The sequence below is a fragment of the Polyodon spathula genome, chromosome 18 (genome assembly GCF_017654505.1).
Source record: "Polyodon spathula isolate WHYD16114869_AA chromosome 18, ASM1765450v1, whole genome shotgun sequence".
In the NCBI taxonomy this organism is placed as follows: domain Eukaryota; kingdom Metazoa; phylum Chordata; class Actinopteri; order Acipenseriformes; family Polyodontidae; genus Polyodon; species Polyodon spathula.
Genome location: NC_054551.1, coordinates 1,496,360 through 1,509,925, shown reverse-complemented (window position 1 = coordinate 1,509,925; position 13,566 = coordinate 1,496,360).

Here is a 13,566-nt window from a genome sequence, read left to right as displayed (position 1 = left end):
TTTTATAAGATGCTCATCTCTTTTGAATACCAATTTTATATATCTGTTATTTGCAAAAAACCTGTTTTGTGTTTTTAATGGCACAGTTCTCAAAGATCAGGCCTTTGCACTAGCACAAAGGAGCTGGGAGATAGAAAACAGATTGCAGAAGAGGTTGGTACCAGCTTTATAAATCAGAAAGTCCATATCTTAAAAGAACAACGGCAGATCGCTGTCTTGCACTTGATATTTATGTATGTTTGTGGCAGAAATCTCATTTAGTTACATCTGCCCTTTGATGAATCCCCAAAGCAAGAACAGCAACAGTGGTATTTATACAAATATAGAGCTGCTTATCATGTAAATCCTTCCCTATTCGTTCACAATTCAACTGCGGCCCTCATGGGATGCCTATTGCAGCACCTGATCCATGCCTTGTTAATGGGGTTCTGTGTTTTTATAAAGATTTGTGAATTACCTGGATATTTATTTTATTTTTATTTTTTTTTATTACATGTTTTTTCAGACTGCTGCTCAATATTGTTTCCCAGGTACTCAATAAATATAGCTACCTATGGTCTTGTATAAGCAAAAGCAAAAAGTTGAAATTGATTCTGTACTGAATCATTTAACAAGCGTATTTTGCTAAAGTTTAAAAAAAAAAATCCAAACTGCTTTTTTTCCTACCAATTTCATTTCAGTTTTCAGTGTCTGGAAGATAAGCCAAAATCAATTAATGGAATATGTATTCAAAAACGAACTCAAGTAGGAATCAAAAGCATGAATCCCTTGTCTGTGCAACTTTGCGCAGTATAGCTGCAACGCAATTCAGTTTTTTTGGTATTGTGCAGGAATGTCATGAAGTCTTTGCGAACAGTTAAATGCACAGATGAATCACCAACATCCTGCAAGCTGGACCAGGGCTGGAAGCAATTAAACAAAAAGTTGAAAAGAAAGGAGAAGGCACACAGAGGAGTCATTTTTCCTGCACATATAAACTTTTTTTTTATCAGCTGTTTTGCAAGCTAACTTGTCTCCGACGTGTGTCATCGAAGGACAGCTGCAATTCATTAAAGTGAAGGCCACATTACTGACTATATTTTGCTCTGTCCCTTTCTCTCTTTCTTTCTTTCCTGTGCCTTTTTTTCTAGATGTCTTTACTCAAATATATTCTCACCAGTGTGTGAATGCATTCATGTGTGTGATTTGCAGATCCCTGTAAGCGCTTGTTTTGTGGTTTCCAGACCACATGCTGCAAACAGCACACAGCTATGCCTAGTTAAGGGTACGGTTACCTATGCACATGAAGCTGTTGTGTTTTTTCCCACCTTTAACCGAAATTGCCACAGAAGATCACAAGAGCAGGCCTGCAAGGGTCTGCACAGGTGTGTACAGAGTTAGGATAGGGTTAATATTGCATAGAATTCGACAAGAATCATTTTGTGTTATAGGATTGCATGTAGAGTTCTGTTTAAAATACAATCCCTGATTTCTGAACAGGGTAAATAGCAATGTGAAGTAGCTGTATTACCTGACCAGGGACTCTTCTAGACAATATTCTTACACTTAGGACCGTCATGTATCCTGTAAGTAATATTTTGCTCAAGAAAGAAACGTGTTGCGTAATCGATGCAAACAATCTGTTTTAAATCAAAAAGTTAATTGCATTGAACTCACAGAACCTGTAACAATTTAGAATAAAATGAGAAGAAATTATCATTTGAAATACTGAAATAATGTTGTGGGTAATTAAAACCTCAAGTAGATTTGTTTTGTCAAGTTTAATGAGATATTAAAAGTACTTTATTGTTTTATGATTTCTTAATTGTATGAGATTTTAACTAGACCAAAATGTCTGTAAGTTCTTATATGATTTAAGTGGACAAGGCTGCTGTGTTATCAGTCCCGGGAGTGCACTTTGTAGGTAATGAGCACCTCCCACAGACTCTCCAATCAGTGTCCCTCAATAGATATCTATAAAATGTAGAAGCAAAATAATGCAGGTGGATCAGCCTTCTCTTCTTCATTAAGTATTTGATGAGTATCCTGTTGGGTCCTGATTCTCCTACGATACAGAGCTGTGCGTTCTTTTGGAATTCTCTCTACTCTACACTGTGCTTCCACCTTATTCAGATAGCATGGCACAAGTGGTGTTGTTCTTTAAATGTGAAAGTTGCAGTCCCTAGATTTATAGTGATTGAAGGGTATCCTGTTGGATCCTGATTCTCATTGGGTATAAAGCAGTTTAAATACAGGATTAAGCCTATACTGTTGCGTCAGTATATATAATGGTATAACTATCTATGACATTTCTATACATTATTCCAGTTGAATTTAGTTACAAACTTTGTTGCTGACAATTTTGTTTTTTACTGTAACTACCACAAGGGATTTTGCACGCTAATTGCAGCCTGTGTAAGAGCTAATCCTATCCCGCCCTGTGTTTCCAGGGAGAGTTTGCCAAAGCATACTTAGTGGGGGCTGCAATGTATTTTTGGATAGCAAGAGAATAGTTTGAGGTAATTCAAATGTTTAATATGATACATTAATAGAATTCAGAAATTAAAACCATCTGCATTTAATTAGTGATGCCAATTTATTTTTTATTTTTTTAAATAGCACTAAATTCCTTGGTAAAAACTTTCATTTTCTTTACATTTTCCAATTTACCTTTATTAAAATGCAGCCTTTGAACCAACAGCAGGAAGGATTTCAACTCAATTCTCTTTGGGTATTGCAACAGATCCTGCAGGGGAAAGCCGATCAATTACCTAAAACTCATAAAACTGGAATATTTTATCCAGCAGCAGTAATTTTTGACAGTTACTTAATGTAAACATTAACATTCTAACCTTCTAAATCAGAAAGTGATTACACTCAGTGTGATCCCATCAAGAAAAAAAAAAACATTTGGGACCGTGAAAAAAAAAAAAAACGAACTTCCGCAAATCATCAGAGAGGCAGATGGTATGTGCCCTAGGAGATAAGCCGTCACAACTGTAATTCATTGGGGTCGACCTGGAAGAGATCCAGAGGGCCTGGGTTGTTATCGGCAGGTTCTTATTAATATTACATATACATTACTGGGACCTTTAACATGGTCAGACACATGTGTATTTAAAATGAATACTGCTATAGAAATGAGTTTCACTAATTCCTTTATAATTCTCTGAATATTTATCATTTTTATAACCTACTTGATTATTATAAAAACAAAATGTTTTATTTTGTCCTGGGATACTTTATCTCTTTCTATTTATCATTGCCACAATTAAACTCTAATTGAATCTGTGGTTCCATAGTTATTGTGAATATGTAAATACAGCGCAATTACTTAAGACACTCGCCTTTACAAGCAGTTAGTCACACATTCTCTGTATGAAGCAGTAAAAATTTTGACTTAGCTTCCTAAAATATGGTTGTCCCTCTAAGCATGCACTACCAGCTAAATTTACTCGGAGGCATCAGGGAAACTGGATGCTCGCTGCTCTGGTTTCCTGACTTGGGTCCAAATCTCAAAAGGATAATGCTGTCAGTGTTACCTTATTAAAAAGTTCAGTTTTTTAGAGACTGTTATTCTCACTAAACTGTCTTGCACCTCTTTTTAAGTCACTAAAATGTTTAAATATAACCCTGGTCTAAACCCTGGAGAGAGAGAGAGAGAGAGAGAGAGAGAGAGAGAGAGAGAGAGAGAGAGAGAGAGAGAGAGAGATATTAATTATATATTTAACAATGACAAGAAACTATATTTATTAAGAAACTAGATTTATTAAGTGGTGTAGGGGCTAAATTATATGACGCCATCAAATCTATGCAAACAGAAAATAAATGCGTGGTTAAGATTGGCAATAAAAGAACACACTTTATCACACAGGGCTGTGGAGCGAGGCAGGGCTGCAGTCTGAGCCCAACACTGTTCAACATCTATATCAATGGATTGGCAACAGTGTTGGAGCAGTCTGCAGCCCCTGGCCTCTCTCTACATGACACTGAAATTAAATTCCTGCTCCATTTCCAATCTGGTCCTGTTGTCGCCCACAGAACAGAGTCTTCAGCAGAGCCTGTCACTGCTAGAGCAGTACTTTCAGACCTGGGCCCTGGCAGTAAACATGAATAAAACCAGAATCTTAATATTCCAGAAGAAAGCCAGATCTCACTTAACTCTGGGCAAAAACACTTTAGAACTCTGCACACACTACACCTACCTAGACCTAGAAATCAGCGCGTCAGGGAGTTCCAACCTGGCAAAAATTAATATAAATATGCCTATTCAAATTTGGCTAAAAATGTTTGAAAGTGTCATCCAACCCATTGCCCTGTATGGCAGTGAAGTGTGGGGTCCACTCACAGAGCAGAATTTTACAAAATACCCAACAGAAGCCCTGCATACAGAGTTTTGCAAAAGTATCCTGCAAATACAAAACTCTAAACAATGCATGCAGGGCTGAATTAGGCCAATACCCACTACTGATTAATATCCAAAAAAATAGCAATTACATTTTGGCTCTACCTAAAAAATAGTAACAAACTCTTACCCCCATAAAGCCCTGCAATACCAAGAGCAGAGCCCAGAGAAGAGTCCCCTCAGCCAGCTGGTCCTGAAGCTCACTGCACTGACCCACACAAACACCAGCCAGCTTCAGGACAGCTCCACTCTAACACATACAATCAGAGTCAACCAAATTATACACAAAACAAACAGGAATACCTTATTCATTGGGACACACACACATTAAACTGGGCAGTGCAACTGGTCCAGGACTGAAATCAGTTCAGTATTACATTTTAAAAAAAATCAAATGACAACCCCCTGCTTGCCACACAAATGCATTGATGTCTACAGTTACACAGCAGTTTGGTTAGTTCACATATAGAATTGGTATTGTTCTGAATGGAAGGCTAACACCATGACAGTCTATTGAGTGTGGATAAGCTCTGGCAAAGTGCAAGCCAATCAGTCCAGGTTTGCTGCAAGGTAGAAGCTGGGGGAGTGGGAGGTGAGTGAGCAGTGACAGGTGAGTGAATTCATACAGCAAGAGGCTAATGTCTCCCTGATTAAAGGTCAGCTCCTGTTTTGAAAGAGGTGACATCCACGCGTGCTTGACTGGATGAATGAATGATTTATGTATTAAATGCTATCACATTATTTAGGATATATTACCAAAGTACATCTGGCCTGTAACCTCCCCCTCCTCGCAGTGGTGTGACACATTTAATAGACGTAAGATGACTGTTACTATTGTTTCCAGACATAAGATATGCATGAACACCTACAGCCCTTGGTCTATAAACAGGTATCAATGTCAGCCACAGTCCATCTGTAAGGGAGTCAGCAGAACTTGTGTGAAAAAAGTATATCCTTAAAGTCTTCCTTCTGTAGTAAAACAACCCTACTCCATGTGTGATTCTTATCCTTTTCTATTTCAGTTTGTGCAGGTTTCATAGCACGACTCCCCTGGCATTCAACCATGCGTATCGGCTTCTTTACAGTGTGCAATGACACAGGACACAAGTGAAAGTGGTGCATTGTACAGTAGCTGCAACTGCGTCTGCCTGTATCTGCTGAACCCTGTTGCTGAAGCCTTACATCAGAAAACACTCAAGACGCTAATGCAAATAGGGTTATTTTGCACTGAATTTCCCTCCCCCCCCCCTCCCCCCAAATATAATTAAGTCTGGCTGATAAAAATCTCTTTGATCAAATGCAAAACTGTTGCTTAATGAGTCCTGCACAGAGCATGGTACGAAAAAAACAGATGGCTCCTTATTATAATCCTCCTTTCAGCAACAGGGACTCCTCCAAGCATTGGTATGCAGAACCAAGGTAACTTCATACCGCTTGCAGATCACAGTTCCATGCAATGTGGGGTGTGCTCATTATAACCCAGGAGGGAGGGGGGCTTCCTGTCATGAAAATATATGAGTGTTTGCCATCATTATTTTAATAAATTGTCGTCAAGTCACTATAAAATGCAATTGTCGGTCCATAGCCCTCTATAGGAAATGCATATATCTTAGTCAATGATAAAGGAAACTCGCTGCAATCAAACCATTTCAGTCATTAGAGGAAACAGATAGTTGGTTAAGGACAGGAAGGCAGGCATTAAAGAAGTGGGGGCCTAGCACAATGAAGATTTATTGCAGTTCATCTGGAAATACACGAGAGGGCAGCATCAATGTGCTGATTGAGATTTTCCTGCCAAAAACTGCCTGCAACTCCGGGGTCAAAAGAGTGATTTAACTACTCGTTTTTTTCTAACAAGCGCTGGTTGCAATTCCATCACATAACTCCAATGCCAGCATCAACAAAGTTAAAAGAGAATCCACTCCTTCAAGTCAGTGCCACTGTTCGTCATGCAAGAATTCAGGACAGTTTTACTAGAGCATAGTTGAAAGCAACAGCCACAAACAATGTGCCAACTGGAGAACTGTAAGTGCTTGCTTCAAAATCCTACAAACAAGGGCAATCGACACAGACGATTTCATGCAAATCCCATATGCATGCTGGACAAATCACAGGGAGACAGACTCTAGAGTTTAAATACAATGGCTTCTCGAGCACTGTCACTATCTAGACTACAGCTGGGATTGGTTATGGATTCTCTTTAAACTGTTTGACTTGTATTTTTTAGTATTAGTCATAATGTAGCACTCAGTCCCCAATTAAACTGAACTTATTCAATTAAATAAAAGTCAATGGGACCAAACTGGTTCAAGCACCTTCATGGGTTTACTTTGATAGCAGCTAGGTTTACATATGTGTACAGTTAGTGCCGCTTTGCTGTCCCAAGTAAACGAGGGGCAGTTGAGATGACCTTAGTCACACTTTTTTGTTTACAAAACAAAAAGAATGGAATTACATCACATTATGATTAAATGTTAAATACATCATCCAAAATATGAGTCAATTGTTGTTGTTTTTTTATTCCTAAACAAAATGAATTGCTGGTTTTTATTTCTACATGAAAAGGAATGAAATTCCATCTTATCACAAGGCGAGGCACCTGCGATACTGCTGAGCAACTTTCTTTGCCCCCGTAGCCTGAGACTCCAGCTCCTTCAAGAGTGGCTTATGTAATTTACGCAAGTCAAAGCACAATCACATACTCACATGCTCACTGCACTGTGCTGCTTGAACCTGTCTCGCTCTGAAAAGTGATCTCCATTCATCATTTGAAAATACTGTATCCCAAATAAACAAAGGCACGTCTGAATTAAAAGAGATAAATAGCACTGGGAAGAACCGTCTCCCAGAGTTGGATCCCATTTAAGCAGAAATCCCCATTATCAGTATCCCGATTAGGTGGCGCCGACTGTATCTGTAAAGAAAGTGCTTTGAGGCGATTTATCTTAAGAGGGTGCTATATAAGAAATAAAGATTGATTGATTGATTCTCTTCATACTGTCTGTGCCTAAACCAGGGGATTGCACTTTAATGAAGGGGCACATGGCCTGATAAAGGGAAGTGAAAATCCAGGCCAAGAAAATCAATCATTGAAAACCAAGGAATAACTAGAAACCCATCCATTGGCGTAGTGATAGAACATTGTTTTTGAAAATTGACTAATTTCAAACTCATTTATTTTATATAAAACACTGGACCACTTTGCAAGATAAGGGTTTCTTTGAGGTGCCCAATGTTTAGCAACTACATTTTATTGTCCACTGTCTAGGAAAGACCAAAACAGAATGTCTTTTGCATCCTAATGCATCGTAATCAATCATTTGAACAAGATCCACAATCAGAAGACATCCAAATGATCGCTTCTGTTTGAGCCGGCACCAGTAAACAATGAAGGTGAAGAGACTATTGTGGAATCAAGTCATGATGGAATGGACAAACACGCATTGCCAAGATTCCACAATCCCAGAAGAGGAACATGGAACGAGCTTGAATGACATCATAGCCAACAGGGATTCTGGAACGATGGAAGAATTCCATTGAGCTGGGGCTATAGTTCGCCTTATTTCTGTTAAGCTAACTTATTTCTAATGCCATTGGACATTATTATTTTTGTATAGAATCAGACTCAGTATTCACTCCCCAAGTTTAAGATTGCTACGACAATACATTATAATTAGATTATTTAATCAATGGGGTTATTACACATCAGAAGGTAACTAATTTAATACATGAATTGGGAAAACTTTTCTGAAAGGAAACTTTGAAATTGACAATGACGAATTACACCAATATTCTGCTATCTGTATAGGTTATAGTATGTCCCTAATTATATAAGGTAATGTAACTCGTTTTCATGACTTTTTATGCAGGATATTACTGTAAACTTTATATAACTACTCATTTTGGCGAGTGCGTTCCGAACTTCACGCAGGAAGTGACATCACACTCAAGGCATGACGGAGCTCTGTCTTGTGACTTATTGTGCTGTTATTGAAGAGATAAGGCATAAAGTGTGGCTTATGCATCAAGCCATTCAAATGATTAATACGCGTGTCAGTATTTCAAATCGCTGTGTGTATCTCTTAAATAACTGGATGTCTTTAACTGGCACCAAACGCAACGTTGAATCCTGCAAAACTTCTGTTTAATAATTGCAGATATCTTTAAAAGGAGCATTATAAATGTACCGGATGATCATAAAGCAAAGCAATACCCATCATATGGTGCTTAGATAAAAACCACTGAACAAGCAATAGCCATTTACATTATTTCTGATTGTAAAGCAGACCGGTGACCGGCGGTACAGGTAAGTACTATTACTATTTGTTACAGTCATTACAATACACTGTATCATGCCTCAGTATAAAATACTACACTTAGTAGCCTGTAGAATTAAAGCTATCTTTATGAGGGAGTTCTGTGCGGATTCCCGTTGAAAGTTATAGCCCATGACTGGAAGGCTCTTTCTTGCTTTATGAATTACCCTTACGCTTGTGAACCTGATTCTAAAGCAAGGCTCTTTCCACTGTATTTTAATAATGAGGGGGTTTAACGAGTGATCCCTAGGGTGAAAACCAGCAAGATTAATACAAAGTTAGAGGGCGTAATTATTGAGATCCACCACTATTAAAAAATAAGTGAAAAAAGCTAAATTTATTTTAATTTTCATTAATTATTTAAATATTAATATTTTATTTATTTTATATAAAATTTTATTTATATTTAAAATAATTTTATTAAAATTAACCTATTATAATTTAAATAAATATAAATTAATAAATATATAATATAAAAAATTATAATTAATAATATTTATAAAAATTAATATAATTTTATAAAATTAAAATTAAAATAATAAAATTATTATTTTTTAATTTATATATTTAAAATTATAATATTTAATAATATATTAAATAATATTATATATTAAATTATATAAATTATATTATAAAATTAATATAATAAATTATTTTGGCAATAATTTTTATTTTTATATTTAAAAAATAAAAATATTATAAATTATTAATTAATTTTTATATAAAAATAATATTAAATATTTTATATTTTAAATTTTAAAAATATAAAATTTTTTTATCTAAATAATATAATTTTAAGATAAAATTTTAATTTAAATAAAAATTTAAAATTTATTTAAATTTATTTAATTATAAATAATATAATTTCACAATTAAAAATTTAATTATATTTATATTTAAATTAATATTTTATAATTTAATAATATTATATAAATATTATATATTATAATAAAAATAAATTAAAAAATAATTTGATAAAATGGTTCTTACCAAAAATGCACTGCACTGGTTTTAGATATTTATGTTTCTACCCTTATAAAAGTTTACCACGTCGTTTACCCTAGTTTGCCGTGTACATTGGTGTTCTTTACCATACCTAGTTATTATTTCCAATGCTTACCTGATCTTTACACTGCTTTCACTGTGCTCTATTACACTCTACTATGCTTTTACTATGGGTCACTTTCATAAGGGACGGGGTCAATCTTTTTTTTTTTTTTGGATGGCTGGGGTGTTTAATGGTCAACACATTTCAACAAAAACCTCAAACATGAATCTGAATGCCAGTATTGTGCTATGGGTTAGTGGCTTCATGTAGGAGTAAAGAGGGAGCTATTATTGGTCCCCTCTGTATCCTTTTTAATTAGGTGTAACTACACAGCACTTAAATCTCATATCTCTAGGTCATGTTTATATGGATTCAGCAGTATATTATGAGACTAATTAGGCCACTGTTGTTGCTTAGCTAGCACTACTAAGCCATACATTCGGCATAGTTTTAATTAGGCTAGAAAACAGAATATACATAATCATATCACAAGGTGAGGCTTTACATTATAGCCTAATTAATCACTTGCTGCCACTGTTATGTACCTAACGAAAGATCTGAATATGCAAATATTCTGACATGAGCTGTTTTAAAATCTACAATCTGCATAGGAATCATGCAGTTGGGATGAATATGGAAATTTGCACAGCAGTCACATTTTGATATATCTCAACCTGAATGCATACTTGACTACAAAAGGAGAAAAGCAGATCAATATGTACAGTGTGTGTAGCGGGTGTGGCACACAGTATATTTACTTTACTGGTCAGCAAAATGTGCACCCAATAGGCCAGGGATATTGACTAAATTGCTGCAGCAAACCACTGAATGGAACCATAGGCAAGCTTCTAAATAGATCTCTACAGTGATCTGCCAGGTTATTGTTTGCAGAATCTGGTCTCAATTCCAGCCCAGCGCCACCTCACAGGATGATCACAGATACCTTGTTGTGCAAGCCGTAAGGCCCCGGCGATGGGTCTGATCCTGGAGAATAACACTGCTCTCAGTCTGTGGCCACGGAATCCCTGGAACTCAGATAGATACATTCTGCTTTTCTAGACATCTGAATACGTGTGTGTAAAACCGTAGATAATAGCTGGGTACTGCATTTAGAGAGACAGAAAGTGGTTTGAAAAAAGAATGGTATTGTTAGAAGCAGATAGTTGCCGATGCTCGCAGGGCTGTTTCTTCATCTGGCACATTTAATGTGTTTCAGTCTGAGGCCACATGTTTTATTGCTTTCTATAAAACGTTAACTCAGAAAACCATAAACTTGAAAATGAGTTATGCAAATAGATGGCTGCATTGTACTGATAGACAGTGACCCAAAATAAAGCATGAATAACCCTTCCGATGTAAGACATGTGTCTTGATATGGTAATCAAGTACATAGCGCCAACAAAGCAGGGGTCAATCTTGACATATACATTGTACTTTACTAGCATATCATCAAGATGGGAAAGAGCACTTGGCAAGATAAGATGGAGCCATACGGATGTTATTTATGCATACCAAATAGACTGCTGACAAACCAATGGGTTGCATTTGTAACTGTGATACGGGTTTTCAAATTCTTCAATATTGAATCATGAATCTAATTAAATATGGCTACAGCTTTGTTAGTATACTCTCCGTCCAGAAACACACATGAGCTTGGGAAGATCTCAACGAGAGACGTATAAATCGATTGCGCGGGGTAAACGAATGGGAAGACAAAACCATACCGGAATGGTGACATGTAATCCATTTACCGTATTCCCTCGAATTTAAGACGCCCTCGAATTTAAGGCACAGCCCAAATTTACCACCCTCAATTTGAGGAAAAAATGAAACATCAAATCAGTATGTATTTACAAAGACACAATCTCGGTTACTCTGTTGTATCGTACAAAACTGACACCAAACAGCGTTGTAGACTAACCACGGCGCTCGTTTATCGTGCTGCGCACTGTATAATACTGAAGATGGCATCTCTGTCATACACACACCACTCGCTCACTTACAGCACCCCACATCCTGGCAACAGCAAGCATGACACGACACTACATGGCATCAGGCAAAATTTAGCCCACCAACCACAACAACACTGAACACTGCTTTCCATGTCGAAAAATACAGGGGTCTAATCAGAATTTCCGATCTGTCCAAGCTGGCACTGTTTGTTAGAAATGCTGAATTTGTAAACGTTTCTCTTAGAATTCCTCAGGAAGCTGGGTTTGCTTTTTCTCGGCAGTGCCACGTTGCTGCTTGTGTTTTCGGGCAGACGTCGTGCTGTCTTTTCCCAACAGTCAGTCACATTGCTGTTGTGTACTCGGGTAGTCACATCTTTTGTTATCGACTTTTAATACACACCTCAGTATACTGTACTGTACTACACAGGTTATTTTTGAGAAGCAAAAAATAGTTTAAAAAGCGTGTCTTAAATTCGAAGGAATATGGTAAGTACATTATTACACAAGGGTAAACCCATGCAAACCCAGGTGAACTGACAGAAGGACAAACTTTACATAGAAGGCTACAAAAGTTGCTCATTTGTAAACATGGTTTAATATAGAATGAGTCCAGCGCACTAAATAAATGTAATCCAACTGAATAGACAGAAAGACGTGACATGCACATATTGTACACTGCATTTGTGTTAGATGAGTATTCTAATATTATTCTGATGGAGAATGAACATAAAACCATACTAACTGGGTGCTGGTGTTTCAACCTCTTATGAAACATTGAAAGGCATCTCTACACCACAATGCTAAGGGGGGTGTTGAGTACAGAAAATGTATGCTTTTAGAATCCGACCCAGCAAAATTCAGATGGGAAAAGTACAAGTGGCATTTCGTTATTTTACCCAGGAATAAAAAGAGCACAACAGGGTTAAGCCTGGCAAATAATCCAGCACCACATCTGATGACTTGTATTGAAGCATATCAATCGGGTGACCAGGTCTTTGTTAACACAAACATCCCAGGTGTTTCTTTCTCTCAATAAAGATTCCTTGCAGCCTGTAAAGAGCTGAGACAGGATTAAAACAGAGACACCTTGACCCCAGACCTGCTCAGCAGTGTCTACCTGAATGCTGTTGTGAAATCCCACGATTGTTTGCCACATATTTGCAGAGATCATAATGTGTTTGGCAAACACTCAAGGTTAGCACTCCTGGTATGAAGAAGACCGTCTCACAGTTTCTTGGAAATTTGATTTACTTTGTTGACATGATGATCCTGGGTTTCAGTTCTGTCCTGGTCACACACTCTATTTCACCCAGTCGTCAGTGGGCAGCCAAATCAATCCGTTTGCTCAACTCCGTATTGATTTTTTTTTTTATCTCCCATGAAAAATAATTTGCAAGAACTTCCTTCCCTGTTTAAACTTGGGCAGATATCGTTCCTCAAGGACTTGCAACGATGTTTCTCCAGCTGACAGGTTTATTGGGTGATGGCTGTGTTTTACAGTTTGCTCTTTTTAGACTACATGTGTTAATCCAAAAAGGATTACTATAATATCTCTGATTGCTGATAACATATGCTAGCTAGAACCCTTCTAACACACTGAATCGTTTGTCACTATGATGACTACATTAATAGTTTTCGGATCTTTTACTGAATGAAAAAGAAATGTTCTACATACGGTCTAGTATTTTGAACAGATTCACCTTTCCTTCATGGTGACAGTGTAGGCTGCTGTGATATTGAAATTTATATTGTGATTTATTATTATTATTATTATTATTATTATTATTATTATTATTATTATTATTATTGTTGTTTCCTTTCTTTAAACTTTGGGCAAGTTCTTGCAGTTGCACATTTTTTTTTTTT